This window comes from Dama dama, chromosome 21, assembly GCF_033118175.1.
Source record: "Dama dama isolate Ldn47 chromosome 21, ASM3311817v1, whole genome shotgun sequence".
Lineage (NCBI taxonomy): Eukaryota > Metazoa > Chordata > Mammalia > Artiodactyla > Cervidae > Dama > Dama dama.
The window spans coordinates 64,245,793-64,264,816 of NC_083701.1; the positions used below are offsets into that span (position 1 = coordinate 64,245,793).

The following is a 19,024-nucleotide window of genomic DNA, read 5'->3' on the forward strand; positions in this document are numbered from 1 at the left end:
TGCGTATATAAAAGCATATTTTTCAAAGTTGGAATTTTTCTTCTCTATTAAATGCATTAGAAAATTTTAAATTAACATCAACATGTATTTTTCTCACATCAAGGAGAGTGACGGACGGTTCTTGAGGACCGAAGTTATCATGAGCAGGCCTTTGTGCTTGTCCGCATCAAGTACCATTCGTATTCTCTGAGAACCTAAAGGCTTTGTAATCAGTCTCACCAATGTACACACCTACGTACACAGTCTCACCAAGATCATCTGGCGCTGTCTTTGACATTTTGCAGAAGCTGGGAGAGAGCACAGTGAAAAGACCTGCCACTCCACCAAAAACACGGCAGGTCCGGAAGAGTTCCTTATTCTCAAGTCTGCATTGGTCTCTTTGGACATACTTTCCTTCATTCCATTTCTCTATCAGAAGGATGTTTGAAAATCCTCTTTGTGCTCTACTTATGCATCCCAGTAATAAAGGAGGAAAACGGGAAGCCAGAAGAATTTAGGTAGAAATAACAAAGATAGGGAGAAATTAATGTATGGTATGAAGTGAAGTGAAGAGAAAGTCATGCAGTCACTTCTGACTCTTTGTGACCCCATGGATTGAAGCCCACCAGGCTCCTCTATGGTGATTAACAATGTTATTCTAGTCAAATATTTATTATGTGTCCACAAGGTGCTGAGCTCTGGCTCTTTATTCAAATGCAATGTAAGAATACATTCACAGTAGTGCATTTACTGCCAAAGAACTAAGAATATATCAGAGGATGAAAGGTTTAAAGGCATTTTTAATCCTTCATCGACTCAGTCTCTCCTTTGAAGAAACTGGCTGACGTGATGACAATATTTCTCAGCAAGGATAATGACTTGGTTTCATAACTAGCTCTTCCAGTGACTTTACCATTAAAGTTCGAGAAAATCAGAGAGCATTAAAGGGTTTGAATGTTTTTCCTCTTGTTAAAAGTTATCACTGTGACAGCTATGGTAAAAACTTAATTCACTAGAAAGTTTGATTAATCCCTGAATCCAATGACTATGCTTTAATGTAACCTCCTAGGTCTTTGAGTTTTATAGTTTATTACACTTTTAGATAAATATAAAATATCAAATTGATAAAAGATAAAAGCTGACATATTTATCACCTCTATGAAATGCATTAATTAAAAAAAAAATAAAAGCTACATCATAAGATTAAAAAACATTTAGGTCCACAAAGAAGGATTTTGGTTTTAAAATGCTAAAAGAATTATTTTCACTCCCAAATCAATGAAGTAGATAAAAAAATTATAGATGCAAATTCCTCTGTTTACCTATCTTACTTCTATCTTATATATATTTTTAAAAATTTTTTTATTAGTTGGAGGCTAATTACTTCACAACATTTCAGTGGGTTTTGTCATACATTGATATGAATCAGCCATGGATTTACACGTCTTCCCCATCCCAATCCCCACTCCCACCTCCCTCTCTACCCGATTCCTCTCGAAACATCCCACCCTCGCCTTCTCCCACAGAGTTCAAAAGTCTGTTCTGTATTTCTGTGTCTCTTCTTCTGTTTTGCATATAGGGTTATCGTTACCATCTTTCTAAATTCCATATATATGTGTTAGTATGCTGTAATGTTCTTTGTCTTTCTGGCTTACTTCACTCTGTATTATCTTATATTTTTAATTGGGAAATCCAATTGATATTTCCCATGGATCCAAATATAGGGAAAATAACAATAATCAGGAGAAACTTCAGCACATGCAAAAATCATAGTGAATAATTGAAGAATGACAAAAGTTACAGTTAATTACAAGCCTAAGCCAGAGATGCAAGAAAAATCAGAATCATCAGATACTTTTCACTTATTGAATCAACAAAGCACCTACTCTGCCCCAGGCACTGGGGGTGTAGTGTGAACCAAACAAAGGGGCTCCTGCCACCACGCAGCTTGTATTCTGAGGGTTAGGAAGCTGAAGTTCTAGGAAGAACATTTCTGATAAAACCCAGAAGTGGAACTTATCCAAAGAAAACAAAAACACTAATTCAAAAAGATATATGCACCCCTATGTTCACTGCAGCATTATTTACAATAGCCAAGATATGGCCGCAACCTAAGTGCCCATCAACAGATGAATGGATAAAGATGTGCTACATATAGTCAATGAAACATTACTCAGCCATAGAAAAGAATGAAATTTTGCCATTTATAACAACATGGATGAACCCTGAGGGTATTATGCTAAGTGAAATAAATCAGACAGAGAAAGACAAATACTGTATGATCTCACTCATATGTGGACTCTAAAAAACAAATGAACTAACATAACAAAACAGAAACAGATTCATGGATACAGAGAACAAACTGGTGGTTGCCAGAAGGTGCAGGTTGGGGATATGGATCAGTGAAGGGGATTAAGAGGTACACATTTCCAGCTATAAAATAAATAAGCCACTGGGATGTAATGTACACACAGGGAATATAATAGGCAATATTGTAACAACTTAGTATGGTGACAAATCATAACTGGACTTATTGTGGTGATTGTTTCATAATATATACAGTGGAAATGTAAAATACTGAATCACTATATTGCATACCTGAAACTAAACTAATATATATATATATATATATATATATATATATATATATGTATAGGCTTCCCCTGTGGCTCAGCAATAAAGAATCCACTTGCAACGCAGGAGACTGCCTGGATTGCAGGAGACACTGGTTCGATCCCTGGGTCAGGAAGATCCCTTGGAGAAGGAATTGGGAACCTATTCCAGTATTCTTGCCTGGGAAACCCCACGGACAGAGGAGCCTGGTGGACTACAATCCACGGGGTCGCAAGAGTCAGAAGCAACTTAGTGACTAAACAACCACCACCACCATATATATATGTGTGAGCGTTTCTGACTGAAAGAACAGTGAATGCAAAAGTCATTCATGTGGAAAAAACTAGCCGCGTTTGAGGATTGGGAAAGCCAGAGTAGCTATCAGATGCACCCTAAATAACTAAAATACAAAATAGAACATGCTAGAAATCCACAAGAGAGGTGCTGCCAATACAATGGGAGTTCAGAACGGGGATGGATTACGGCCAGCCCAAGCTGGATCAATCAGAAGAAGCTGGCAGGCAAGCAAGAGACACGAAGGAAAGGAAGAGGATCCACCGGGAGCTGAGGGGACAGTAACCATGCAGAAGTGGAGGAATAAGCAGGACAGACAGGGGAGCTGACCCCCATTCCGGGAATTCCAAGGGAAGCAGCAGGAGCGAGCGTCGGAAGGAACAAATGACCCGGGACGGCAGAGGGCCTGGGAGCAGGCTGCCTGGTGTCAACCGTGCTCATCAGGGGGCCACTGAGGGGGACCAACCACCAGGGACCACTCAAGGTGAACGTCTCAGGAAGGGAGATGGGCCGTTTCCCCTGACTTGTGCTGTGGAAGAGTAAGTTTGGTGGCATCACAGTCTATTTTAGAACTGGGAAATCGAAAGGATTTAGTGTACGGATAAATGAAAGCCACTTCTTTGGGAACAAAGTGGTAGTTTTCTGAATTCCATGCCAAAGTCGCTTTGGTTTGCGTGTGTGCGGATGGGAAAGTCAACTTCTTGCCCTGAGGACCTTCCGCTGTCCGTCAGAGCTGTTGGCCACGCCCACCGGCTGTCAGCGCATGTCTGTGCACTTATGACTTTTCCCTCCTGGCGTGTGTGTGCATGCGTGCTTAGTCACTCAGTCGTGTCCGGCTCTTTGTGACCCCATGGACTGCAGCCCGCCAGGTTCCTCTGTCTGTGGAATTTTCCAGGCAAGAATATTGAAGTGGGATGCTATTTCCTACTCCAGCGGATCTTCCTGACCCACGGTTGGAACCTACGGCTCCTGCATCGGCAGGTGCATTCTTCATCACTGAACCACCTGGGAAGCCCTTCCTGGCATGTATCACCATGTTAATTACATAGGCATTTACGTACTGACGTATTTACTGTGTCTGCTTCGCCAGGCTCCCTAATCAGGAGGGCAGCGTCCCTGCAGAAACTCCTGATGGCGGGACAATGACAGCCCAGTACACTGGGACAGCCACCCTCCAAGTCCCAAGCCCATCTCTGAAGGTGGGGGTGGGGACTTCTCCACCCGGGTCCCCCTTCTCAGCTCCCACAGTTGCGATGCCTCTTCTCTGTGTCCGGTAGGAGCCCTGCCTAACAGTGTTTACCAAGGAGGGGAGAGAGTGTCCTTTTTTTCTGTTATTTATAATTACCTGTTTTTGAATTTTCTAACAAGAGGTTATACCAAGAGCTTTTATAATAATGAAAAAAAAAATCAGTGTTACAAGAGAACCCCTTTGAAAGAAGCATTTGAAAAGCAGTAAACCCTGCCAATGCAGAAGATGAAAGAGACCCAGGTTTGATCCCTGGGAGGGGAAGATCCCCTGGAGAAGGAAATGGCAACCCACTCCAGTATTCTTGTCTGGCGAACCCCGTGGACAGAGGAGCCTGGTGGGCTATGGTTCATAGGGTTGCAAAGAGTCAGACGCGACTGAAGCGACTTAGCACACAGACATAGTAGCCTGAACTACATCTATCCCTCTGCACCCAGTTCCCAATCCCGATTGAAATAGGTTGAAAAATGTGGATTGTATAAAAGCAGTGAACCAAGATCTTGAAGCAATAACCATTTCTCCCCCAGGACATCCCCCCACAGGGTAGGTAGAGAGGTCATGAGGTGCTCCTTCCTTCCAGGAAGGGACAGCCGTGAAGCCCTGCTTCATGTGAAGGGTGAAGGGTCTGTGAAGCCCTGCAGGGTCCCGTCCATCAGAGCAGCAGTGCACCACCTCGGCGGTCCACCAGAACCATCTGGGGGCCTTTGGAAAATCCTGATGCCCAGCTCACCACCTTGAGTCAGAGAGCAGGGGCCGGGGTGCAGGCAACAGTGTTCCTGAAGCTCCCAGGCAACCCCAGTGTGCAGCCAGGTTGAGAGTCATTGAAACTCCCAGGTAAAAAGTCCTCACATTCATCCGGGGAAAGACACAAGCGTCAGCCTTCATCAACTGTCTCCAGGCTCACATTCTTCTTTTAAACAAATCTTGATTTTTTTCCCCTTCTTTTGCTGTCCTTGGACCTCTCTCCAAGTGTCTGAAAGACCCTGGACGCTACGTGAGGGTGTAGAGTGTGGTAGGAACAGGAGGATCATGGCTTACATTCCAGAAGAACATCCCACAAACAGCAGGCCTGCCAGTTGGCCTTGGGCCTTTCATACTGTTTTTAGAACGTTGGGGATTTATGGCCACTAGTGGATCTGTCCTGTCCCAAAGGAAACCATTGAGGGATTAACTTAATTAAACAAAGACAAAGGAATAAATACAGTCTAGGTTCTGACAAAACAACTTTGTTGTTTTTCTGGCAGTGGGCGCTTTCATTGGAAACAAATACAGATGTTTTTGGATGATTCTTTATTCTTTAGAAAAACAGCACTTCTTTTTCTCACAGCCTGAGAGGATTTCAGTGAAGGATGATAAAACTGTGTGGGGTGGGAAAAGCACTAAATTCAGAGTTCCCATTACCCTTTCAAGCCTTCTCTACCCCATGACTCCCACTCATGACTACTGACTTCAATCTGATGTCACCTCCTGCAGGAAGCCTTCTCCGGTTGGCGGGGCTTCAAGTTTCCTTCCTCTGGGCTCCTTGAGCTCTCTACACATGGCTCCACTAGAACACTTAAGCATTTATCCCACAGTATTATCCCACAGTAGGCACTTTGAACTCACAAACCAAAACTTAGTCACAGTATTTATCCCACAGTATTAGAAGGACCTGATCACAAGTCTGACGGCCACATGGGAATGTGAGCTGGTGTAACTCAGTTTGCTTCCCCAGTGTCCTAGCGCGTGGAATTGGTGCCCCATAAGTGTTCATCTGCTGAATGAACAGTAACAGAGTCCCTTCCCCGCTGCCTCCCAACAGGGAGGTCCTAGAGTCCTACAATATCTCCTCCACTAGGTATGGGGTCCTGGGTCCTGGGAAGATGAGTGAGATGGGAACAAAAGTCTTCTCCTTGTCCCCAGCAAGAGATACTCCTCTCCCAGCAGAGGACAGTGACATGAGGGAGCCAGCCACAGCTGCAGACACTGGAATCCTCACAGCTAAGGAAACAGCTGTCTTGCTGTCTCCTGCATCCCTGGTGCCGACCACACTGCCTGGCACACGACAGGCGCTCATCAAGTGCTTGTGAATGGATGAATAGACCCAACACCTGAAACACAGGGTTGTCAGGCTTTCCTCCAACATCATTCTTACCCAGGCTGTAGGCTCTAGGGGGCACAGGGTAAGTCTTGGTGGTTCTCAGGGTACCTGTGATACCACATGCTTCACACAGCAGGTGGTTAGTGGATGTGTGTTGAACAGACTTGACAGTAGCCAGCCTGGAGTACTCAGGGGTGGAGGGCTCTTATCTGACCACTCCCTGTTAGAGGTCAAGTTCCCTGTCATAGTTTCCCTTACCACAGTTACAACATAACACTTAATTTGCAATTGATAATTTAACATCTACTTCCCCTGCCGTGTGAAGCCAGTGCTTGTTCTGTTCAGCCCTCCAGCTCAAATAACTTGCCTGGTGTTTGGCATGTGGTTGATTTTTTAAAATATATTTGAATGACTGAATTCAATCATTCATCAAATTGTTCAAACTGCTGGGGAAACAACAGTGAATGAAACAATCGATCCCTCGATTTAAAAAAAATCAATCGATCCCTCTCGCCATGGACTTGATATTCGAGTGGAAAGCCGGCTCCTACTGACTCACATTGACAGACCATGCCTACCTCTTCCCAACTCTGCATTCAGCAAGGCCAAGTGGGTAGCGTGAAATCAGCCATGGTGGCAGTATTGACACCACAGGAATTGGTGAACATTACAAATTGGGTATTTTCCCCTTGGACTAGCATACCATGGACAGCGGCCAGATGTAACATAAATAGCTTAAACCATATATTACTTAGATCTTAGAAGTACTGTGGAACAAAAGCAGGACAGAGCAGTTGAAGTATGGAGTGAAAGGAGCTTCTGTTTTACATAGTGTGGTCAGAAGGCCATCTCACAGAAAAGATTACTATATACCATGACCTGAGGGAGGTAATATGAAAAAACAGGGGTCAGGAGGACTGAATCTTGGAGAAGGAGATAAGAGGCTTCTTTTTTTAAGAAAATCTTTATTTATTTGACTGCACCAGGTCTTTAGTTGTGGCATGGGGGATCTAGTTCCCTCAACCAGGATCAAACCTGGGCCCCCTGCATTGGGAGTGCAGAGTCTTAGCCACTGGACCACCAGGGAAGTCCCATGTTTCTTTACATAGGGTACAAGGGAGGCAATCAGATAGAATGAAAAGAATATTGCCTTTGGAGTCAGACCTGGCTTCAGCGAGGTAACCTGTGTGACTTCACATAAGTGATTTCTGTGAGACTGACTTTTCATAGAGGTTAAATAATTAAGTAGAGAAAACATCTTATTGCAGGATTAAATGAGATAATATATATGATAAAGTGCCTAAGAGATAGTAGGTACTCAGCAAATACAAGCTTCCTTTTTTCTTGTACTTGGTCGTGTCCAGCTCTTTATAGCTCCATGGACTGCAGACCCTGGGCTCCTCTGACCATGGGATTTCCCAGGCAAGATTACTGGAGTAGGTTGCCATTTCCTATGCTAGGGGAATCATCCCGATCCAGGGATCGAACCTGCATCTCTTGCATCTCCTGCACTAGTGGGCGGGTTATTTACCACTAGTGCCAAATGTCTTAGTAGTACAGGTCTAGCTAAGCATGGAGAAGAGATGACACCAACCAGATTTTGCCTATATCACAATTCTAATACAATATCACTTTATTGGGTGCCTGTGAAACCCCCCACATGTGGACACTAGATTCAGATCACTTTAAACAACATCAGTGTATCTGTGGCTAAGTTTTGGTTTGTGCGTTCTAGGCTGACTTGATCTGATACAGCAAAGTAGGCAATTTTGAATTTTACAACAAAAGATCTCAACAAATTCAAACAATGCCTTGCTAGAAGACATGTGTTAGTACATGGCTGACAGTCAGCAAAATCTGCTTGCTTCTCTTCCTGGAGAGTTTCAGGAGGGATGTAAACTGCATCTGCTCGGTCTCCCCGATGAAATAAATCAGGGAGGATTTGATAACTAAGAGTCCCAGGGCTGTGCTCACATCCATCCGTGGTGTTTCCCCTGAGGCTCACAGGCATTCTAGATTTAAGGGCCTTCCTCCATGTGTGATCTTGAAAGCCTGGCACAGTGCCTCAGCCCGGAGAACTTGGAAAACTTTCATCTGGTTACCCTGGACAAGAAAGAAGCATGGGACAAAGACTGGTGGTTGCGGCTGACATCATCCTAGATGAAATCAAAGGGTTTTTACTGACTTTTCAGAATTTTAGACAAGCCACGTGGCATGCTATTGACACCAGTGAGAGTCTAATCTCTCCTTCAGAGTTAGAGCAAAATGAACACCTTTAAAGACACACTCCACTTTCATGGTAAAGAACCTGCCTGCAAATGCAGGAGATGTAAGAGACAAGGGTTCAATCTCTGGGTTGGGAAGATCCCCTGGAGGAGGGCATGGCAACCGCTGCAGTATTCTTGCTTGGAGAAGCCCATGGTCAGAAGAGCCTGGCAGGCTACAGTCTCTTGGGTCACACAGAGTCCGACACTAGTGAAGCGACTTAGCATGCACACATGCTTCTATTGAGCCTGAGATGGAGAAATCAGAAATTATTTATCACAGCAAGAGAGAAGAGAAATGTATTATTAGAGTTGCTATTTCTCTCTGCTGGGAAAAAATGGGATCTCTGCCTGCTCCAACCCGAAAGCTCACTTGAAGCTGGGGCTCCACAAAAGCCTGAGAAAACTAAGCCTGCATTTTTAGGGACTATCCCCCTTCTTTCATTATGTCTGAAAGCCCTAATCGTATTTTGACAGCTGCAGTTTGAATTTAAAGACTTTCAGCAGTTAATGTGAGTCATCAGCCTTGTGTTTCCACGCTGGAAGAAACAAAAGCAAGCCAATGTCACCCACAAAAACAAACCTGTCCTTTCGGGCAAACTCCAGCTGTGCCTTGCTCGCATCCCTCCTCCCCCAAAGCTTCATGCTTTTTCAATCAGTTATCCTATTCACGAACTGAGATTTTAGTTTCCGTTTGAGACGGGAAAAAGAGGAGAAGCCCCAAAACAAAGCCTGAAAACATAAGTGTATCTGACCGAATGAGGTTGATCGAAATCAGAAATAAGCGTGAACGAATAAGGCCCTAGTCTTGCTGAGCGCTTTACAATTTCTAAACGGCTGTCAATCACAGCATCCCGTTCTCATTATGAACTCCCTACGGAGCAGCCATCTCTCAGGGAGTGATCTAGCTTAAAACAGCTGGGTCAGTGGTTTTCAAACTCGAGTTTAAGATCAGAATTCCCAGGAGGGCTTGTTAAAACACATCCTCCTGGGCCACACCCCTAGAGTCCCGGATTCCGTAGATCTGGGATAGGTACCGCGTGGGAATTTACATTCCCAACAAGCCCCCGCCCCCACAAAGCCGCCTGCTCGCGTGCGCGTGCGCAGTCTGCTCCTTCTTGCACTTGTTCTCCGCTCTGTGGGCTGCCCCGAAGCTGAGACCCTGACCTCCTCTTACTGCACTCCCTCTCTCCCTCCAAGATTCCATGCATTTTCAGGGCCAGTGACCACCCCAAGCGTATCCAGCCAGGCATTTTCCTTGAACTCTCACCCGCATCTCCAGCTGCACCCAACCACTTGTGTGGGCTCTTGCCCAGACTCGCTCTTGCTTTCCCCGGCAAAACCAGGTTTCCTCTCTGATAACTGAAGTTATCAAACACCCCTCACCCACTATTCCCCATCTTGGGTCATAAACTCTTCCCCTGGGTGGGGATTATTGCTATGATCTAATTAATTCCACGGGCATAAGAAACATAAGCGCTGAATTGATTGAACTGATTTGAATTGTAAACTGATTGCATCGTCCACCTTCTGCTCCGGACGCTCAGGGCACCAGGGAAGCCAAGATCTGAGTGTTCCTTGGATCTCCAACATATGAGAGACACACTTATTCCTCTCCCACACCCCACCAGAGTGCCTGGCCCCTAGAGGGGAATGAATAAGTACCGAATGAATAAATGAATGAGTGAGGGGATAGGTAGATGGTATTTCTGCACCCATTCTCTACCTAAATCTAATACTATATTATGTATTACTGCCAGGGTCAATGTACTAAAACGTGGTCTTCCCTCTGACACCCTGTGTTCAGCCCCTCTAACCACCAAAGACCGCAGCTGGAAGTCAGCTTGAGAAATCAAATCACCCCATAATTTGTTCCAGCTTAAATTCCTTTTCTCATCCCCCACTAATGCCCCAAACATGCTCTTCCAAACAAGCAGTCTGTTCTAGTTAGCATCCTCCAAAGACCACAAACCCTGCAGTTCTCTCCTCTTCTTTGACTTGCTAAAAGAAAACCCTTCCTCCCCAACCCCTGATTGTTCCATGACTCTCTGATCTCTTCTCTTGCAGTCTTCCGTCTCAGTACCACTTACCTTCCAAAACCACATTGCTCTGTGTGTATGTATATAAACTATACCATAAACTACACATATTTAATGTATACAATCTGATAAATTTGACATGGCAACATATCATCACCATAATCAAGATAACATACCCATCACCTCCAGATGCCCAGTTTCCTAGTTGCCGTGGATAACCCCTCCACCTGCCCCATCCCTCCCCCTGGCCCTAGGCAGCCACTCATCTGCTGATTTCTATCACACAGAATAGCTACCATTTTCTAAAATTTCATATAAATGGAATCCTTTAATATGTACTGGTTTTCTGCTCTTGTTTCTTTCATTCAACAGGGCTATTTTGACATTCATCCAGCCTGCTGCATGTGTCAATAGGCTGTGCTCATTCGCTCAGTTGTGTCTGACTCTTTGTGGCAACCCCATGGACTGTAGCCTGCCAAGCTCCTCTGTCCATGGAATTTTCCAAGCAAGAATACTGGAGTGGGTTGCCATTTCCTTCTCCAACATGTGTCAGTAGTTCATTATTTTCATTGCCCAGCAGTATTACATTGTATGCATATCTCACAATTTGTTATCAGTTCACCTGTTGATGATTTGAGTTGTTTTGATTTGAGTTGTTTCCAGTTTTAGCTTATTACAAGTAAACATTTGTGCTCAAACCTTGGTTTGAACATAAACTTTAATTTCTTTTGAGTAAATACCTAAAAGTGGAATGGTTTGATATCATAGTTAAGTACATATTTAATTTTGTAAGAAACTTCTAATCTGTTTTCCCAAAGTGGTTGAACCATTTTATCTTCCTACCAGGAAAAAATGATAATTCTGTTCCCAACTCTGCCATTACTTGACATGGTCAGTATTTTAAAATGTATTCAATCTAGTGAAAGTAGAGTGGAGGTATCTTGTTATAGCTTTAATTTGTATTTTCTTAGTGACTAATAAGGTTGAACATCTCTTCTTTATAAATCTTCTTTGGTTTAGTGTCTATTCAAATCTTTTGCCCATTTTGACTGGGCTGTTTATTTTCTTATTATAGAGTTATAAGAATTCTTTATAAATTCTAAGGTCCTTTGTTGGATATATTTAATTTCAGTCTGTAATTTGCCTTTTCAGTTTAGTAGCACTGTATTTTGCTGAGCAAATATTTTAATTTTGATAATGTTCAATTTATTGAGTTTCTCTTTTGTGTTCTGTGCCCTATTTAAAAAATCCTTGCCAAACCCAGGGTCATCAATTTTTTCCCTACATTTTAATCTAGACATTTATATGTTTATCCTTTATATTAACATTTGAAATCAGTTTTAAATAAATGTTTGTAAATGGTATGAGGTAAGGTCAAGGTCCATTTTTTTACCCATGGCAATCTAATTGTTGTAACACTATTAGTTGATGACATTATTCTTTTCCTGTGAATTGCCTTAGTACGTTTGCCAAAAATTATTTCACCATAAATGTGTGGGTCTATTTCTGGACTATAATCTGTGCCAGTGACGTCCACTGTTACATGACTACCACACTACTTTTATTACAATCGCTTTATAGTCAACCTTAAGATAATTTGACCCCTCCAACTTTATTTTTCTCGAAGTTTTACTTGATTCTCATTACTTGCAGATTCCATACTTGCCAGTTTACCTACTTCATAAAATGTACTTGGAACCTAGAATCAATACTTGAGCATTTTCATGGCCATGCATGGATCTGTGCAGAGTGGTGAAACATTGAGCCACGGCACTTTCCTAGTGAGAGTCAAACAAACAGTGCTCTGCCTTCTTGTTTTGGCACTCACGCTATAGACAAATATCTTTTTGGTGTTCTATTTAAAGCCATAATTTTAGTATTTTTGTGCTGTCTGTTGGTGACTTCAATGTTTAAAATGGCCCCTACGAGTAGTGTTGAAGTGCTATCTGGTGTTCTTAAGGCAAGAAGGCCATGATATGCCCTAGGGAGGAAAGATGTTAGATGAGCTTCATTCAGGCGTGAGTAACAGCGCTGTTGGCTGTAAGTTCAATATTAATAAATCAACAATATATACTCGATATGGTGTCTTTAAACAGAAACACCCATAAAATAAGGTTCTGTATTGATTTGTGAAATATTGTGGCCAGAGGCTTGCAGGAAACTAACCCTATATTTCCTCTAGGAACCATAATCCAGTAATCACTAGTTCAGTGTTATTGTGAGTAATAAGAATTTATTGTATTTGACTATTCAATTGGTTTTTTTAAATTTTCATCTATATTTTAGAATCAGGTCATCAGTTTCTACTCAAAAATATCTGCTAGGATTTTGATAGGGATTGCTTTGAATCTATAGATCATTTTAGAAAGGATTGACATCTAAGCAATAGTAAGTCTTCTATTTGATGATTTGCTGATCTTTCCATTTCTTTAGGTCTTCTTTAATTACTGCAGACATCATTTGTATTTGTCAATGTATAAATCATGTCATGTTTTGCTAATTAATCTCTAATTTCTATATTTCTTATACCAGTGTAAAACTTTTTAAATGTCTATTTCAGGCTTTTGTTGCAGTATATAATAATGAGAGAATAGCATTGAAACATGTATGTTATCACATGTGAAACAGATCGCCAGTCCAGGTTCGATGCATGAGACAGGGTGCTCAGGGCTGGTGCACTGGGATGACCCTGAGGGGTGGGATGGGGAGGGAGGTGGGAGAGGGGTTCAGGATGGGGACACATGTACACCCATGGCTGATTCATGTCAGTGTATGGCAAAAACCACTACAATATTGTAAAGTAATTAACCTCCAATTAAAACAAATAAATTAAAAAAATACAATCGAATAATTTTGTATATTGACTTTTTATCTTGCAACCTTGCTGAATTCATTAATTAATTTTAGAGATTTTTGAAGATTCTATCAGCTTTTCTACATATGCAGTCACATAGTCTGTAAAAACAGTTTTACTTTTTCCTTTCCAATCTGTATTAATTTCTAATTTCTTTTTATTTCATTATTAAATCAGTTAAAACATCCAGTCCAACATTGAATGGAAGTATGGCAATGGACATACTTTCTTGTTCCTTATCTTAAAAGGAAAGCACTTAGTCTTTTACTCTTGGGTATGACGTTAACTCTTGTTGTTCAGTCCCTCAGTCATGTCTGACTCTTTGTGACCGCATGGTCTGTAGCACGCCAGGCTTCCCTATCCTTCACTGTCTCCTGGAGTTTGCTCAAACTCATGTCCGTTGAGTCGACGATGCCATCCAACCATCTCATCCTCTGTTGCCCTGTTCTCCTCCTGCCCTCAATCTTTCCCAGCATCATGATATTTTCCAAGATGTTAACTCTAGGTCTTTTCATATATGCTCTTTATCAGATTGAGGAATTTCCCTTTTCTTTCTAGTTTATTGAGAGTTTTTTTAACATGAATGAACATTGGGTATTGTCCAGTGATTTTTGGACATCTATTGAAATGATCTTATGATTTTACAATTTTTTAGGCTATTAATATGGTAAATTAAATTATATTAATTTTTATTGAAGTATAGTCAATATTGTGTAAGTATAGTCAATATGTACAAGTATACAATATAGTGATTCACAATTTTTAAAGTTATAAAATATTGGTTATATTCCCTGTGTTGTGCAATATATCCTTGCAGTTTATTTTATACACGATAGTTTGTATCCCTTAATCTCCTATCCCCATTTACCCCTCCCCTTTCCCTCACCCCATGGGTAACCACTAATGTGTTCTTTATACCTGTGAGTCTGTTCCTTTTCTTATTATATTCACTAGTTTGTTGTATCATCCAGTGATATCATCCAGTATCTGTCTATCTCTGTCTGGCTTATTTCACTTAGCATAAAAGCCTCCAGGTCCATTCATGTTGTGGCAAATGGTAAGGTTTAATCTTTTTTATGGCTGAGTAGTATTCCACTGTATATGTATACCCCATTTTCTTTATTCATTCATCTGCTGATGGACATTTAGGTTGCTTCCATATCTTGGCAACTGTAAATAAACTGCTATGAAAAACAGAATGCATATATCTTTTTGAATTAGTATTTTTGTTTCTTTCAAATATATACCCAGGAGTGGAATTGCTGGATCATATATAGTTCTGCTTTTAGTTTTTTGAGAACCCTCTATACTGTTTTCCACAGTGGCTACACTAACAGTGTATGAGGATTCTTTTTCCCCCACATCCTCGCCAACGTTTGTTATTTGTGGGGGTTTTTTTCTTTTTCTTTTTTGATGATAGACATTCTGACAGATATGAGATGATATCCCAATGTGAATTTGACTTACATTTCCCTGATGATTAGCAATGCTGGGCATCGTTTCATGTGCCTGTTTGCCATCTGGGTGTCCTTTCTGGAAAAATATCTATTCAGGTCTTCTGCCCATTTTTTTTTCAATTGGGTTGTTTGTTTGTTTTGATGTTGAGTTGCATGAGCTGTTTATATATTTTAGATAGTAACCCCTTATCAGTCATATCATTTGCAAATATTTACTCCCATTCTGAAGGTTGTCTTTTTGTTTTGTCTTTTCTTTAACTGTACAAAACTTTTAAGTTTAATTAGATCCCATTTGTTTATTTTTGCTTTTATTTTCTTTACTTTAGGAGACAGATTCCAAAAAAAAAAAAAAAAAAATTGCTATGCCTTATGTTCTGCCTATGTTTTCCTCTAGGAGTTTTGTGGTTCTGATCTAACATTTACGTCTTTAATCCATTTTGCATTTATTTTTGTATGCTGTGTTAGAGAATGTTTTAATTTCACTCTTTTACATGTAGATGTCCAGTTTTCCCAGCACCACTTAGAAGAGACTCGTTTTCTCCACTGTATATTCTCATCTCCTCTGTCATAGATTAATTGACCATAAGTACATGGGTTTATTTCTGGGCTATCTATTCTGTTCCATCAGTCTGTGTGGTGTATGTGTGTGTGTGTGTGTATGAGAGAGAGAGAGAGACATTACATACTGTTCTAATTACTATAGCTTTGTAACATAGTCTTAAACCAGGGAGTATAATTCCTCTAGTTCTTTTCTTCTTTTTCAAGATTGTTTGACTATTGATGGTCTTTTGTGTTTCTATACAAATTTTAAAATTATTTGTTTTAGTTCTATTTTAAAAAATGCCATTGGTATTTTAATAGGAATTGCATTGAATCTGTAGATTGCCTTGAATAGTATGGTTATTTTAACATTAATTCTTCCAATACAAGAACATAGTATATCTTTCCATCTATGTGTGTCATCGTCAACTTTATTTTTTTGGCTGTGACACATGCACGTGTGATCCTACTTCCCTAACAAAAGACTGAACCTGCACCCTCTGCAGTGAGGTGCAAAGTCTTAACCACTAGACTGCTAAGGAACTTCCTACCTTCAATTTCTTTAATCAGTGTCTTATAGTTTCCAAGTACAGGTCTTTTACCTCCTTAACTAGGTTTATTCCTAGGTATTTTATTCTTTTTGATGCAATGGCAAATGGGCTTTTTCCTTAATTTCTCTTTCTGATATTTTGTTGTTAGTGTATAGAAATGCAACAGATTTCTGTATATTGATTTTGTATCCTGAAACTTTACCAAATTTGTTAATGAGTTCTAGCAGTTTTCTGGTGGCATGCTTACAAATGTTTATGTATAGTATCAGTCATATATTAATTGATTTTTTAAAAAACTTTGTTTTTGGCTATACTGGGTCTTTGTTGCTGCACAGGCTTTTCTCTAATTGTGGTGAGCGGGACTACTCTCTAGTTGCAGTGTTTGCGCTTCTCGTTGCGGTGGCTTCTCTTGTTGCAGAACACGGGTGCTAGAGCACGCGGGCTTCAGTAGTTTCAGTATGTGGGCTCCATAGTTGCACCTCTTGGGCTCTAGGGCACAGGATCAATAGTTGTGGCGCACAGGCTTAGTTGCTCTGTGGCACAGATCAGGGATGGAACCCATGTCTCCTGCACCGACAGGCAGATTCTTTACTACTTAGCAACCAGGGAAGCCTTATTTATTGATTTTTGAATGATAACCTTGAATGTTAACCAACATTTGTGATAAATCCTACTTGGTCTTGATTATATTATATATACAGATTCTATTTGAGAAGTTTTTAAGAATTTTTGCATTCACATTCATGAGGAATGTTGGTTATTGCTTTATTTTCCCTTTTTAATAATGTGGCTGTTTCTCTGTCACATCAAAGGGATCATGTCCTTTGATTAAACTGTAATACAAAAGCTGTTTATATAACTTGGGAAAATAATCTCAGGAACATATCTGAACAATAAAACTGTAAAATGCATTTGACATGTTTCTTGAGAAAAGATGAGAAAGCTGGACAAGAAAGTTTACATTTTCTTGCCAAGTGAAGTTTTCTAAGTGTTGCAGTTTCATTATTCTTCCAGACAGATTAAATATTCCAGAAGGGAGACAAAAAAAGGGAAAATTCCTTATTTTTTAAAACTAAACAAGATAAAGTTTTTTCTTGTTAGTGGGAAAAGAATTCAAGGGTAGGGGAATGGTGGAGGAAAAGAGATATATGAAGACTGACGCACTTCATGAGGATTCCAACTCCCCCTCACATTTTTAAATGGGGAAAGAGAAGAACATAAACTTCTATTGAGCCCATATGGGCTATGCACTTGGTAATGCTTTTATGTATATCTTATGGTTTTGGATGGGAAAGACTTTTTGGAGGACCGAAGAATCTTACAGTGTTGCCTCCAGTACATTCCAAACAGCTCATATGGTATGGGCAAAATGTTAAATGTAAAATTATTTAATGTACTTGATCTGGTCTTTAAATAAAGGGGCACATTTTGAGACACTGACTAACTGGTGTCCAAAAGAGGGCTGTTTGGACAATGAAGAGACCCAAATCCAGGTCATCTAAAGATGTGTTCATGCCTCCCCTGAAAAAGAGAAAATTAAATGAGTGGGAGGTGGATTACACTCTTCAATAATCAAAGGGCTTCTCTTTTTAGCTGGAAAAGGAAATACATTTTTTAGCATATGGCTTCAGTTGGCCATGTACTTCAGCATATGATCCTTCAGAAATAGGATCAAAGGTGGGAATTATAAAGAGTAGGATTTCAGCTCAACCACTGACCCAAGCTACCTTGGAGGTGGGATATGGGTGCTTTGTAATGATCTGTGTTCCAGATGGGTGATGATGGACGGATATGCACCATCACTCTGGGACGCCAGGGAGAAGCAGAATTCCTGGGCTAAGGGGAAAAGGACGCTAATAGTCTGATAGACAAGGTCTGTTTCCACTTGAAGAACCTATGACTCAGCAATGTCCACCTCCTCTCTCCACACAGGCAGGGTATGACTAGAAAATGGCAGCTATAGCGTGTGTGTATGTGCGTGTTTGAAGGCCATCACCTCTCACAATCATCCTGTACATGATAGAATCACAGGAGTTAGTAGTGAACTTGGGGGAATGACAATCATCTGAATGTCAGACCTGGTGAACTGGTTCTGAGTCTCCTCTGAGATCAGTGAGCACTTTGAACCTGCCTGTCCTCTTGGGCTCGGAGGAGCGTTTCTGGCTGCAGGACTGCCTGCCACTTCAAGGGTCATGGGACAAGCGATGCTGGCAAGCGTCAAATGATGGGTAAAAGCCAGGACCATGCAGTCACACGTAACGGGATTTGGGTTCTGGCTTGGTCTCATTACTGGCCCTATGACCTCGAGTAAACTGTCTAACCTTTCTGGCACCTTAATTTTCCTTATCTGTAAAATGAAATGCTAAACCTACTTTAAGAGCTTGATGTCAGAATTAATGAGATAACAAATATAAAACACTCAGGAGAGCTCCTGGCACATGGTATAAACACTTAGTAAGTGATTATAGTTAGTCCTGACCTTGTGTGTAGCATACTAAGCTAAGCAGGGGCTGCGATCACTTTGGGTTGCAGTTATCTTGGTCATTTATTTGACTGCTATGCAAGAACGTAAGTTCAAGAGAGAAGGAATATTGATGTTTTAGGCACTATTTCATTTCTAGAAGGTTTTTCTGGCTTTTTTCATGCTGCATAGCTTGCAGGATCTTAGTTCCCTGACCGGGGATCGAACCCATGCCCACTGAAGTGGAAGTGCAGAGTCTTAACCACTGGACTGCCAGGACCTCCCAAGGCCTGGCACATCTTAAAGGCTCAAGGGCTGTGTCTTATTCCTCTCCAGGCCCGGAGAGTTCCTCTCCATGATGGCAGAGAGCAGCCCAGAAACAGGTCAGGGTCTGGCCCAGACTCCCCTCCACACAACTTTGAACTGTCCACCAGACCAAACTCAGGGGCTGACAAGGATCAACTGATGGTTTGTCATCATCCTTCCCATCTTATGGGTGAGGGAGCTGAGTCAAGGAGTTTAAATCACCAGCTCAGGGTGACATACAGCTAGAATGTCAGGGTTGAAACTCGGGTCCGCAGACGCTGAAGGCCTTGATCTTTCCACAAGGCCCCTGGTGTACAATTTCAGTTATGCAAACAAGAGT

At 41.4% G+C, this 19,024-nt stretch overlaps 1 protein-coding gene across 2 annotated transcripts in view; it reads right to left on the reverse strand.

The window, feature by feature from the left end:
* MATN2 (matrilin 2) overlaps positions 1 to 19,024 on the reverse strand; it is a 162,954-nt gene that overhangs the window by 75,772 nt on the left and 68,158 nt on the right. The window lies entirely within an intron of this gene.